Raw genomic sequence first — 12,974 nt, 5'->3', positions numbered from 1 at the left:
CAGCGATCGGTTGAAAAGCATGCATTTGGTTTTACTAGCGTTTAAGAGCAGTTGGAGGCCACGGAAGGAGTGTTGTATGACATTGAAGCTGGAGGTTTGATAGCACAGTGTCCAATGACGGGCCGAAAGTATATAGAATGGTGTCGTCTGCGTAGAGGTGGATCAGGGAATCGCCCGCAGCAAGAGCAACATCATTGATATATACAGAGAAAAGAGTTGGCCCGAGAATTGAACCCTGTGGCACCCCCATAGAGACTGCCAGAGGACCGGACAGCATGCCCTCCGATTTGACACACTGAACTCTGTCTGCAAAGTAATTGGTGAACCAGGCAAGGCAGTCATCCGAAAAACCGAGGCTACTGAGTCTGCCGATAAGAACATGGTGATTGACAGAGTCGAAAGCCTTGGCAAGGTCGATGAAGACGGCTGCACAGTACTGTCTTTTATCGATGGCGGTTATGATATTGTTTAGTACCTTGAGTGTGGCTGAGGTGCACCTGTGACCGGCTTGGAAACCAGATTGCACAGCGGAGAAGGTACGGTGGGATTCGAGATGGTCAGTGACCTGTTTGTTGACTTGGCTTTCGAAGACCTTAGATAGGCAGGGCAGGATGGATATAGGTCTGTAACAGTTTGGGTCCAGAGTGTCTCCCCCTTTGCTCCCCCTTTGAAGAGGGGGATGACTGCGGCAGCTTTCCAATCCTTGGGGATCTCAGACGATATGAAAGAGAGATTGAACAGGCTGGTAATAGGGGTTGCGACAATGGCGGCGGATAGTTTCAGAAATAGAGGGTCCAGATTGTCAAGCCCAGCTGATTTGTACGGGTCCAGGTTTTGCAGCTCTTTCAGAACATCTGCTATCTGGATTTGGGTAAAGGAGAACCTGGAGAGGCTTGGCCGGGGGGGGGGGGGGTGTCCCAGAACTTTTTGGAGTTGGAGCTACAGGATGCAAACTTCTGCCTGAAGAAGCTGGCCTTAGCTTTCCTGACTGACTGCGTGTATTGGTTCCTGACTTCCCTGAACAATTGCATATCGTGGGGACTATTCGATGCTATTGCAGTCCGCCACAGGATGTTTTTGTGCTGGTCGAGGGCAGTCAGGTCTGGAGTGAACCAAGGGCTGTATCTGTTCTTAGTTCTGCATTTTTTGAACGGAGCATGCTTATCTAAAATGGTGAGTAAGTTACTTTTAAAGAATGACCAGGCATCCTCAACTGACGGGATGAGGTCAATGTCCTTCCAGGATACCCGGACCAGGTCGATTAGAAAGGCCTGCTCACAGGGCAGTCACAAATGCCAATGTTGACAATGCAGTGACACACAAACAAACAGATACACAGGGGGAAAATACACACACTCAATCAGATATCCACACAATTTAAGTCTCTCTATTAGGGAACAATACAGCAGGAAATGGGTCTAACTGCTGTCCCTAACTGCTGAGGCCCCAGCACCCCTTCAGCTACTATAGTGTCATATTATGTGTGTGGCATCTCCTCTCTCCACTCCAGTGAGCCAACTAAAGCTAGTGTCCCTCTCTCCACTCCAATAAGCCAGCTACAACTAGTATCCCTCTCTCCACACCAGTCATTCAGAAACAGCTAGCTTACCTCACTCCATTCCAGTCAGCCAGCTACAGCTAGCATCTCAGCTCTCCACTCCAGTCAGCCAGCTACAGCTAGTGTCTCTCTTCCCATTCCAGTCAGCCAGATACAGCTACCGTTCCTCTTTCCACTCCAGTCAGCCAGATACAGCTAGCGTCCCTCTCTCCACTCCAGTCAACCAGCTACAGCTAGTGTCCCTCTTTCCATTCCAGTCAGCCAGATACAGCTAGCATCTCATCTCTCCACTTCAGTCAGCCAGCTACAGCTAGTGTCTCTCTTCCCATTCCAGTCAGCCAGATACAGCTACCGTTCCTCTTTCCACTCCAGTCAGCCAGATACAGCTAGCGTCCCTCTCTCCACTCCAGTCAACCAGCTACAGCTAGTGTCCCTCTTCCCATTCCAGTCAGCCAGCAACAGCTAGTGTCCCTCTTCCCATTCCAGTCAGCCAGCAACAGCTAGCGTTCCTCTTCCCATTCCAGTCAGCCAGCTACAGCTAGTGTCCCTCTTCCCATTCCAGTCAGCCAGCAACAGCTAGCGTTCCTCTTTCCATTCCAGTCAGCCAGCTACAGCTAGTGTCCCTCTTCCCATTCCAGTCAGCCAGCAACAGCTAGTGTCCCTCTTCCCATTCCAGTCAACCAGCAACAGCTAGCGTTCCTCTTCCCATTCCAGTCAGCCAGCTACAGCTAGTGTCCCTCTTCCCATTCCAGTCAGCCAGCAACTGCTAGTGTCCCTCTTCCCATTCCAGTCAGCCAGATACAGCTACCGTTCCTCTTTCCACTCCAGTCAGCCAGATACAGCTAGCGTCCCTCTCTCCATTCCAGTCAGCCAGATACAGCTAGCGTCCCTCTCTCCACTCCAGTCAGCCAGCTACAGCTAACGTCCCTCTCTCCACTCCAGTCAGCCAGCTACTGCTAGCATCTCATTTGTCCACTCCAGTCAGCCAGCTACCGCTAGCGTCCCTCTCTCCATCCCAGTCAGCCAGCTACAGCTAGCGTCCCTCTCTCCATCCCAGTCAGCCAGATACAGCTAGTGTCCCTCTCTCCACTACAGTCAACCAGCTACAGCTAGCGTCCCTCTCTCCATCCCAGTCAGCCAGCTACAGCTAGCGTCCCTCTCTCCATCCCAGTCAGCCAGATACAGCTAGTGTCCCTCTCTCCACTCCAGTCAGCCAGCTACAGCTAACGTCCCTCTCTCCACTCCAGTCAGCCAGCTACTGCTAGCATCTCATCTGTCCACTCCAGTCAGCCAGCTACCGCTAGCGTCCCTCTCTCCATCCCAGTCAGCCAGCTACAGCTAGCGTCCCTCTCTCCACTCCAGTCAGCCAGATACGGCTAGCGTCCCTCTCTCCACTCCAGTCAGCCAGATGTCCGGCTGAGCGTCCCTCTCTCCATCCCAGTCAGCCAGATACAGGCTGAGAAAACGTCCCTCTCTCCACTCCAGTCAGCCAGATACGGTAAACACTGTCCACTAGCGAAAACACTCTCCACTCCAGTCAGCCAGATACGGCTAGCGTCCCTCTAAAACACTCCACTGCCACCAGTCAGCCAGATACAGCTAGCGTCCCTCTGAGAAAACACAGTCACTCCGAGCCCAGGTGTGTCCCATTTCGCTGAAGACCCTCCACCCACCGACATGCTATTAAGGAAAACAATATTAAAGAGAAAGAATTTGGCAGACAAAGTTGGAGGGTCATCACAACTGTCCACTCCGACACATCACTATTTACTCAGACACATCACTTTCCACTCTGACACAAGACTGTCCACTCTGCCTCAGCACTGTCCACTCTGACAAAGCACTGTCCACTCTGAGAAAACACTGTCAACTCTGAGAAAACACTGTCCACTCTGACACAGCACTGTCCACTCTGAGAAAAAACTGTCCACTCGAACACAGCACTGTCCACTCTGAGAAAACACTGTCCACTCTGAGAAAACACTGTCCACTCTGACACAGCACTGTCCACTCTGACACAGCACTGTCCACTCTGAGAAAACACTGTCCACTCTGAGAAAACACTGTCCTCTCTGATAAAACACTGTCCACTCTGACACAGCACTGTCCACTCTGAGTAAACACTGTCCACTCTGAGTAAGCACTGTCCACTCTGAGAAAACACTGTCCTCTCTGACAAAACACTGTCCACTCTGACACAGCACTGTCCACTCTGATAAAACACTGTCCACTCTGATAAAACACTGTCCACTCTGCCACAGCACTGTCCACTCTGCCACAGCACTGTCCACTCTGACACAGCACTGTCCGCTCTGAGAAAACACTGTCCGCTCTGAGAAAACACTGTCCACTCTGCCACAGCACTGTCCGCTCTGACACAGCACTGTCCACTCTGAGAAAACACTGTCCACTCTGAGAAAACACTGTCCACTCTGAGAAAACACTGTCCACCTTGAGAAAACACTGTCCACTCTGACACAGCACTGTCCACTCTGAGAAAACACTGTCCACTCTGAGAAAACACTGTCCACTCTGACACAGCACTGTCCACTCTGAGAAAACACTGTCCACTCTGAGAAAACACTGTCCACTCTGAGAAAACGCTGTCCACTCTGCCACAGTACTGTCCACTCTGCCACAGCACTGTCCGCTCTGACACAGCACTGTCCGCTCTGACACAGCATTGTCCGCTCTGAGAAAACACTGTCCGCTCTGAGAAAACACTGTCCACTCTGCCACAGCACTGTCCACTCTGAGAAAACACTGTCCACTTTGAGAAAACACTGTCCACTCTGCCATAGCACTGTCCACTCTGACACAGCACTGTCCGCTCTGACACAGCACTGCCCGCTCTGAGAAAACACTGTCCACTCTGCCACAGCACTGTCCACTCGAACACAGCACTGTCCACTCTGAGAAAACACTGTCCATTCTGAAAAAACACTGTCCTCTCTGAGAAAACACTGTCCACTCTGAGAAAACACTGTCCACTCGAACACAGCACTGTCCACTCTGAGAAAACACTGTCCACTCTGAGAAAACACTGTCCACTCGAACACAGCACTGTCCACTCTGAGAAAACACTGTCCACTCTGACACAGCACTGTCCACTCTGAGAAAACACTTTCCACTCTGACACAGCATTGTCCACTCTGAGAAAACACTGTCCACTCTGAGAAAACACTGTCCACTCTGACACAGCACTGTCCACTCTGAGAAAACACTTTCCACTCTGACACAGCATTGTCCACTCTGAGAAAACACTGTCCACTCTGAGAAAACACTGTCCACTCTGACACAGCACTGTCCACTCTGAGAAAACACTGTCCACTCTGAGAAAACACTGTCCACTCTGAGGAAACACTGTCCACTCGAACGCAGCACTGTCCATTCTGAGAAAACACTGTCCACTCTGCCACAGCAATTGTCCACTCTGCCACAGCATTGTCCACTCTGCCACAGCACTGTCCATTCTGCCACAGCACTGTCCACTTTGCCACAGCCCTGTCCACTCTGACTCAGCACTGTCCACTCTGAGAAAACACTGTCCACTCGAAAACAGCATTGCCCACACATTTTCCACTATTGGACTCAAATCCACTCATGCACATCTCCTCCAGTTCTATATGACCTCTGGTTCAGCTCTCATTCTCTCTGGTGAGAACAAGAACTGAGCCTACCATCTCCTGGACTCTTGCACCTTCCATTGATATTTGATTACCCTGACCCTGTGCTTCTTCTCATCAGCACAATGTTTACAGATCTGACACTGAAGGCCAGATAAATCCATACCAATATATTCTCCTCCTCACATCTATCTACCACAATCACTAACAATCTTTCCTCTCCCCCTCGGGTTGCAAATGATTTGGAAAACCCAACAACATACTGAGGGGTAGTTTGTGGAGCCGTCAGACCCACTTCACCATCTCCCCATTTCCCTTGACCCCTCCCCCTCTCTCAATCTGAGAGACCAAGAATCTCTCCAACCAGTCTAATTCTCTTTCCATATTGGTTGTGTGTGGGTCCCCTTGCTCTGGCCTGTGTGTGTGCAGGTGTTTCAGCTGGTCCCTCTCTCTCCCTCTCTCCCTCCCCCATCCACCCCTCTCCCGCTCTCCCTCCCTCTCCCCATCCCTCTCCCTCTCTCCCACTCTTCCTCTCTCCCTCCCTCTCCCCTTCTCTCCCTCTCTCCCTCTCTCCCTCCAGGTGCTCCTTCTTCCACCATGATTTACACACCACCACTGTGCTATATATTTTGAAGAAAAACAGCAGTGGATTGATTGATAATTCAGGGGTGAGGTTGACAGCTGTGTGGTGTTGCTGGAGAAAATCCATGAGGCTACTCTGTCTCCCATTGCCTCCCTCACAGCCCTGTGGCAGCTAGCCTCCCTCCTAGTCTCTCCCCAGCCACACAGCTGTCAACCTCACACTGAATTATCAATTCACCGGCGACTCTCAAGGAAAATCTATTTGGAGGAATACGCTGCAGCACAAAAACCTGCAGGTTGTGGTCATGTGACACAACAGTAACTCACTCAACAGTGGGTAAATGTGGTCATTGGTATTCTGAGCGGTACTAGTGCTCCCACACACAGCAGAAGTAAGGGATGCTGTATGGGTGTATCTGTTTATTGCACTAACGTTGAACTTAATGCATCTGTGAACACATTACAGTTGGCATGGACACAAGACAAACACCAAAATACAAATGAATCTATTTGTCACACAGTGCTACAAGCTGTGGTTGTCTTCATCTTGTATATATTTTTGTTTTGAGGTAGGGGCAATTAAAAGGGGATGTTTTTTTAGAAGTGGGATGAAAACAACAGGATTGAATTGATTCAATAGAAGCACATTAAAGAGTGAGAGTGTGTTCTTCACTGTGACCCCCACAAACACTCTTCAGCCCCAACAGGCAACCTGGCCTCAGGGCAATTTATAGGATTTGGTAAGTACATTTGTTTCCCTCCATTTAGTATGATATATTATGTTACGTTAGGTTACGTTATGAATGGAATAGCAGTCGTACAATATCCTACGAATTAGAGGGTGTATAGTATCATACGTCTTACCCAGTCATACAATATCAAACAAATTAGATGATGTAAGTTATCATGCGTCTTGGAGGATGAAAAGTGTTACATGTCTCTGAGACCAGGCTGCTTTTGCTTCACAACAACAAAGGAGAATTAAACAAGGAGAATTGTATGTTGCTGGATAGGAGAACTAATGACAAAGGGTAGGAGAATTTACATAAAAAGTTAGAAACCTTAACAACTAAGGTTAGGATAATTTACGTAGCAGGTTATGTGAATACGGTTAAGCTTAGGAAAAGGATTAGGGGAAGGGTGTTAGCTAAAATGTTACAGTTGTCCCCGATGTGTCTCGAACAAACAAACTTTGGATTGCTAGACGTTCACTGTCTATGCCCACCCATCCCCCCCCCAATCATCATCCCTTTCGTTTCTGTCTTAAGTAACCATACCATTATTGCATGTGTAACATAACATAACATATCATACTTATTTGAGGTACACACATTTATGTAAAATAGCCTTTGTCTGTCCAGTGAGTCCAGTCTGCAACAGGGTGAATTAATGTGGGCTAGCCGCCGTCAAGCACATGTGGTATTGATGGATCCATCTTCATAGAGCTAAAAATCTGGTGACTAAACCTACGTCCTGGTGACTGAACCGTTGTTGTGATTCTCATAGGAATCTCACTGTGGGCCATCGAAGGCATACTGTATAGTAATTGGCTTGTGCCTGTAGTGTATCCTTTGGCTGGGTCGGTGCTCATACCCATTTCCTAGGTGACAGATATGCTGATGATCTATGGAACTGCTTTGAGAACGGGCCAAGGCTCTCGCCACACCTCTGTCATTGGCCAGCTACGAGACCTCATTCATCAGATACGAGGTAGTAGTGTAGTAGGGGCTGACCATAACTTGGCAAAACAAACCATGTCAAAGACTATTAGGATCTTCATCTACAAATAGCCCTGTCAAACACCCTGATCGAAAGAAGAAACCAGAACACAGATATACTGAAGCACTGTTGTTCATTTGCATGTTAATTGCTCTAACTCTAGTAATCCTCCCATCTGAATGGCTGATATGTAGGCCATTGATCCCTGCAGCTGGCTGGGGCCATGTGAACATCTGGTGGCAGGGCCAGGCTAGAGGCTATAGCCACGCTGTACCCAGTTAGGATAGACTGCCTCACCTCAGCCTGTACCTTGCTAGGATAGGCTGGTTCAGACACCTGATGCATGGAGACTCGAGGGGGGTGAACAAATCTAAAGCACCACATGCTATTCCTCCCAGACAAAACCTGATAACACCTTGAAACTCGTTTGTTTTGTTGTTCAGGACAGAGCCTCTCTAGGTACATTAGGCTACTGAAGGGCAACAGCAGGCAGGCTAACTCAGAGAATAAAAACAATCTACAGGGTTCTGTGTTTTTGTACTTTGGTTGATTGTGTCTGCACAAAGGATAGGCCGATAGAGGGAGAGATGCCTGTGATCACAGCAAACAGCTCACAGACGGGTGGTGTGTATGTGTGCGATCGTGTGTGTTTGTGCCACTCGTTTTTCCTCCTCAGAGAACTTTTCATCTGAAGGTCTCCCGCCTAGCCTCAGACCAGGGCCATAGACAAACACTTTCTACTGAGTACCCATTCATTTTCTCTATACCATAGATACAATGCAGTTTTGGTAAAGTACAATATTAGTTTCACTTAAACTGACTGATTTTCATAAGGATTTTTTATTATGCTAATTAGATCAACTTTCACTGCAATTTCATCAACCTGAATTTGTGTGACATCTAAATAAACCTTCAATGACAAACTTCTTTATGTTGACACACACGCAGGCACACATGCACACAGACACACACACCAATCTGCTGCCTGTCTTTCTACTGTGAGACAGATAGATTGTAAGTTCTGCACGGATCCATCCCCAGGTTTCACTGTGATGCCTGTATGAGATACTGCATCAGTATGTAAATGGACGATGGAAAAAGGAATGTTCTAGAGGTAAACTCAACAGTGGGTGGTTTAAATCACACAGCTGTGTCCCTGCAGACTGAGATAAATTAATTTGTAATCCTGCGTTTTGACTAAAATATATGCCTGTCATAATATCAAGCTGAATCATTGGGACTTTTCAGACATTTTCTCCAAGTAAAAACAGCACAATTTTGCATGTTTGTTTTGCCTCCAGCTGTGTGTGCTTGATGCTTATGCATAGATGAAAGGTGGTGGAAGGGCGTTGTTCGCTATGGTGGATCAGAGTATCGGCAGAACACAGCCCACACACAGCTGTGCCGGCTAGGAGAGCCCTGTACACAGAACATCCTCTCAGGGTGGATGGATAGCATGTGGTACAGACACTGCAGGGACTAAGTCACAAGCACACACACACACATACAGTGCCTTGCGAAAGTATTCAGCCCCCTTGAACTTTACGACCTTTTGCCACATTTCAGGCTTCAAACATAAAGATATAAAACTGTATTTTTTTGTGAAGAATCAACAACAAGTGGGACACAATCATGAAGTGGAACGACATTTATTGGATATTTCAAACTTTTTTAACAAATCAAAAACTGAAAAATTGGGCGTGCAAAATTATTCAGCCCCTTTACTTTCAGTGCAGCAAACTCTCTCCAGAAGTTCAGTGAGGATCTCTGAATGATCCAATGTTGACCTAAATGACTAATGATGATAAATACAATCCACCTGTGTGTAATCAAGTCTCCGTGTAAATGCACCTGCACTGTGATAGTCTCAGAGGTCCGTTAAAAGCGCAGAGAGCATCATGAAGAACAAGGAACACACCAGGCAGGTCCGAAATACTGTTGTGAAGAAGTTTAATGCCGGATTTGGATACAAAAAGACTTCCCAAGCTTTAAACATCCCAAGGAGCACTGTGCAAGCGATAATATTGAAATGGAAGGAGTATCAGACCACTGCAAATCTACCAAGACCTGGCCGTCCCTCTAAACTTTCAGCTCATACAAGGAGAAGACTGATCAGAGATGCAGCCAAGAGGCCCATTATCACTCTGGATGAACTGCAGAGATCTACAGCTGAGGTGGGTGACTCTGTCCATAGGACAACAATCAGTCGTATATTGCACAAATCTGGCCTTTATGGAAGAGTGGCAAGAAGAAAGCCATTTCTTAAAGATATCCATAAAAAGTGTTGTTTAAAGTTTGCCACAAGCCACCTGGGAGACATACCAAACATGTGGAAGAAGGTGCTCTGGTCAGATGAAACCAAAATTGAACATTTTGGCAACAATGCAAAACGTTATGTTTGGCGTAAAAGCAACACAGCTCATCACCCTGAACACACCACCCCCACTGTCAAACATGGTGGTGGCAGCATCATGGTTTGGGTCTGCTTTTCTTCAGCAGGGACAGGGAAGATGGTTAAAATTGATGGGAAGATGGATGGAGCCAAATACAGGACCATTCTGGAAGAAAACCTGATGGAGTCTGCAAAAGACCTGAGACTGGGACGGAGATTTGTCTTCCAACAAGACAATGATCCAAAACATAAAGCAAAATCTACAATGGAATGGTTCAAAATAAATAAACTGATAGACATACCCTCAAGCTCGAGCTGTTTTGCAAGGAGGAATGGGAATAAACAGCTGTAATCACAGCAAAAGCTGTAATCGCAGCAAAGGTGGTGCTACAAAGTATTAACTTAAGGGGGCTGAATAATTTTGACGCCCAATTTTTCCGTTTTTGATTTGTTAAAAAAGTTTTTTTGAAATATCCAATAAATGTCGTTCCACTTCATGATTGTGTCCCACTTGTTGTTGATTCTTCACAAAAAAATACAGTTTTATATCTTTATGTTTGAAGCCTGAAATGTGGCAAAAGGTCGCAAAGTTCAAGGGGGCCGGATACTTTCGCAAGGCACTGTACATACATACGTACATACGTACATATGTACATACTGTACATACACACATACTGTACAGTCCCCATAATTGTTACTTACAAGTACTGTGAACCTTACAAATATAGCTAATAACTCTCTAAATATATTTTTTGGGGGGGGGCCTTCCTCTTACATAAACATGAAAATGCATAAATTAGATTTATGCTGCATGTGATTTCTTACACAACTGGGCACATACATGCTATTTGGAGTGTAGCTGACTTTCTATGGAAAGTCTACGGAAAACTTCTGAGTCCCTAAAAACAAATGAATTCATTTTCACTTTCATCACCAGAGGGAAAATGGCTTCAGTTCTAGTAGCAACATATTTGTTAATTTCATGTGTATTCACTTGTATTGTCACGTTCTGACCTTTATTTCCTGTGTTTTGTATTTAGTTAGTATGGTCAGGGCGTGAGTTGGGTGGGCAGTCTATGTTTGTTTTTCTATGTTTTGGGTATTTCTATGTTTCGGCCTAGTATGGTTCTCAATCAGAGGCAGGTGTCATTAGTTGTCTTTGATTGAGAATCATACTTAGGTAGCCTGGGTTTCACTGTTTGTTTGTGGGTGATTGTTCCTGTCTCTGTCTTTGCACCAGATAGGACTGTTTTGAGTTTTCACATTTCTTGTTTTTGTTAGTTTGTTCATGTGTAGTGATTTATTAAAGCATGAATCAAAACAACCACGCTGCGCTTTGGTCCGCCTCTCGTTCAGATGAAGAAAACCATTACATGTATCAAATTTTGCACACAACGCACTGAGCATCAGGTTGGCTCAGCTCACATTGCGTTTTGTATTGATAGACATCTAATCTCATACAGAACGTCTGCAGTTTGAGATGGCATATTCCAGGAATTAGTTTGATGCCGATCCCAAGAATAAGATGAAACATATTGTTATGAGTGTGATAATGAGAACAACATTGACAGCCCTTTCATGAACCATAAGACTAAAGCTCCAATTAGAGAGAAAACCTTGGCCCTGCAATAGGTTAGCCAGAGTACACTTCACATTCCTCCAATTAGAGAGCGGACAAATGTTCCAAGGACACAGTGATCTCTGTCAACCTGTACCGTTAAGCCTCCTGGAAACAAGGTGTTCCTTTTAAAAACGACTATAGTTGACGGTTTCAAATGTGACCTCGGTGTGCCCTTTGAAGTAGTACAAATGCTAAAGGTTGCAGTTAAAGTGCTGATAGCTTCAATTATTCTCCAACAGAACAAGTATCCGCACCTATTATACCAAAGCCCAGACACTAACTAGACCAGAGCAATGCCGTAACCTAACATAAGTCACATTCTCCAAAAGTCTAAGTGCTGTTTTCTTTCAAGTTGGCAATGTCTTCTGTCCATAGGACCGGAATGCCCTGTCATTTTGAGGCAACAGAGACAGGACTGAAGTGTTCCTGTATCCGGTCTCTGGAGCCTAGGAGGTCCAGGAGGTCCAGCAGGTCCAGTAAGTCAGACATACACAGATTGATAGGTTGGTACAAAATGGAGCAAGTCTTAGGTTTCTCCTTATCACACACAGGGTCTCTCTGGCACCCTGCCAGAAGTGGTAACACAAGCACTCCCATAGTACTGCAGTACTTTAAAGGCCACAGGCATCACCTCCACTCAGGGCATGGGGGACTAGTCTGTCGTCTTAACACAATAGATCCACATTGACATTCAACAGTCATCAACAGCTCATCAATCAATCAAATGTATTTATAAAGCCCTTCTTATGATGTCACAAAGTGCTGTACAGAAACCCAGCCTAAAACCCCAACAGCAAGCAATGCAGGTGTAGAAGCACGGTGGCTAGGAAAAACTCCCTAGGAACCTAGGGAGAAACCTAGAGAGGAACCAGGCTATGAGGGGTGACCAGTCCTCTTCTGGCTGTGCCGGGTGGAGATTATAACAGAGCATGGCCATCAGAGTTTTCTTACCATAGCTTAAAATACCCATCATTTTCACCAAGCACGATATCAGCCTATCATGCTGGTCTGTGTTGTTAGAGTGGGCAGTGTGCTGGCTGAGCTGAGGCTCTGACTCTCCTCCGCATTCTCACTGTGACCCTGGACCAACGAGGGAGGAGCCAGGACCACCCATAATGTGTTTTCAGAACCAACCCTCCCACCCGAGATCTGCCCTATGACCCCGCCTACTTAAAAAACATTTTGAGTCACCTACACTGGACTGGCAGAGTCAATGATCAGGTAAAGATAGTGAATAATACTTAGTTATAGAATTTGCCCGCTGTATTGATCCTAGAACCTCCAGGCCTGTTCACTCCAGGTTTGTCTCTGGGTGTCCTACTCTTCCAACACGATCAATTCAATACAACAAACTTTTATAAACTAGCTGGATCTGTGGGATGTTGATGGATCTGTGGGATGTTGATGGATCTGTGGGATGTTGATGGATGATAAAATACAGATAGGCATATTACTCTGTCACAAAACGGCAAGACT

The sequence above is a fragment of the Oncorhynchus keta genome, chromosome 32 (genome assembly GCF_023373465.1).
Source record: "Oncorhynchus keta strain PuntledgeMale-10-30-2019 chromosome 32, Oket_V2, whole genome shotgun sequence".
NCBI classification, from domain to species: Eukaryota; Metazoa; Chordata; class Actinopteri; order Salmoniformes; family Salmonidae; genus Oncorhynchus; species Oncorhynchus keta.
This window is presented reverse-complemented; position numbering follows the sequence as displayed.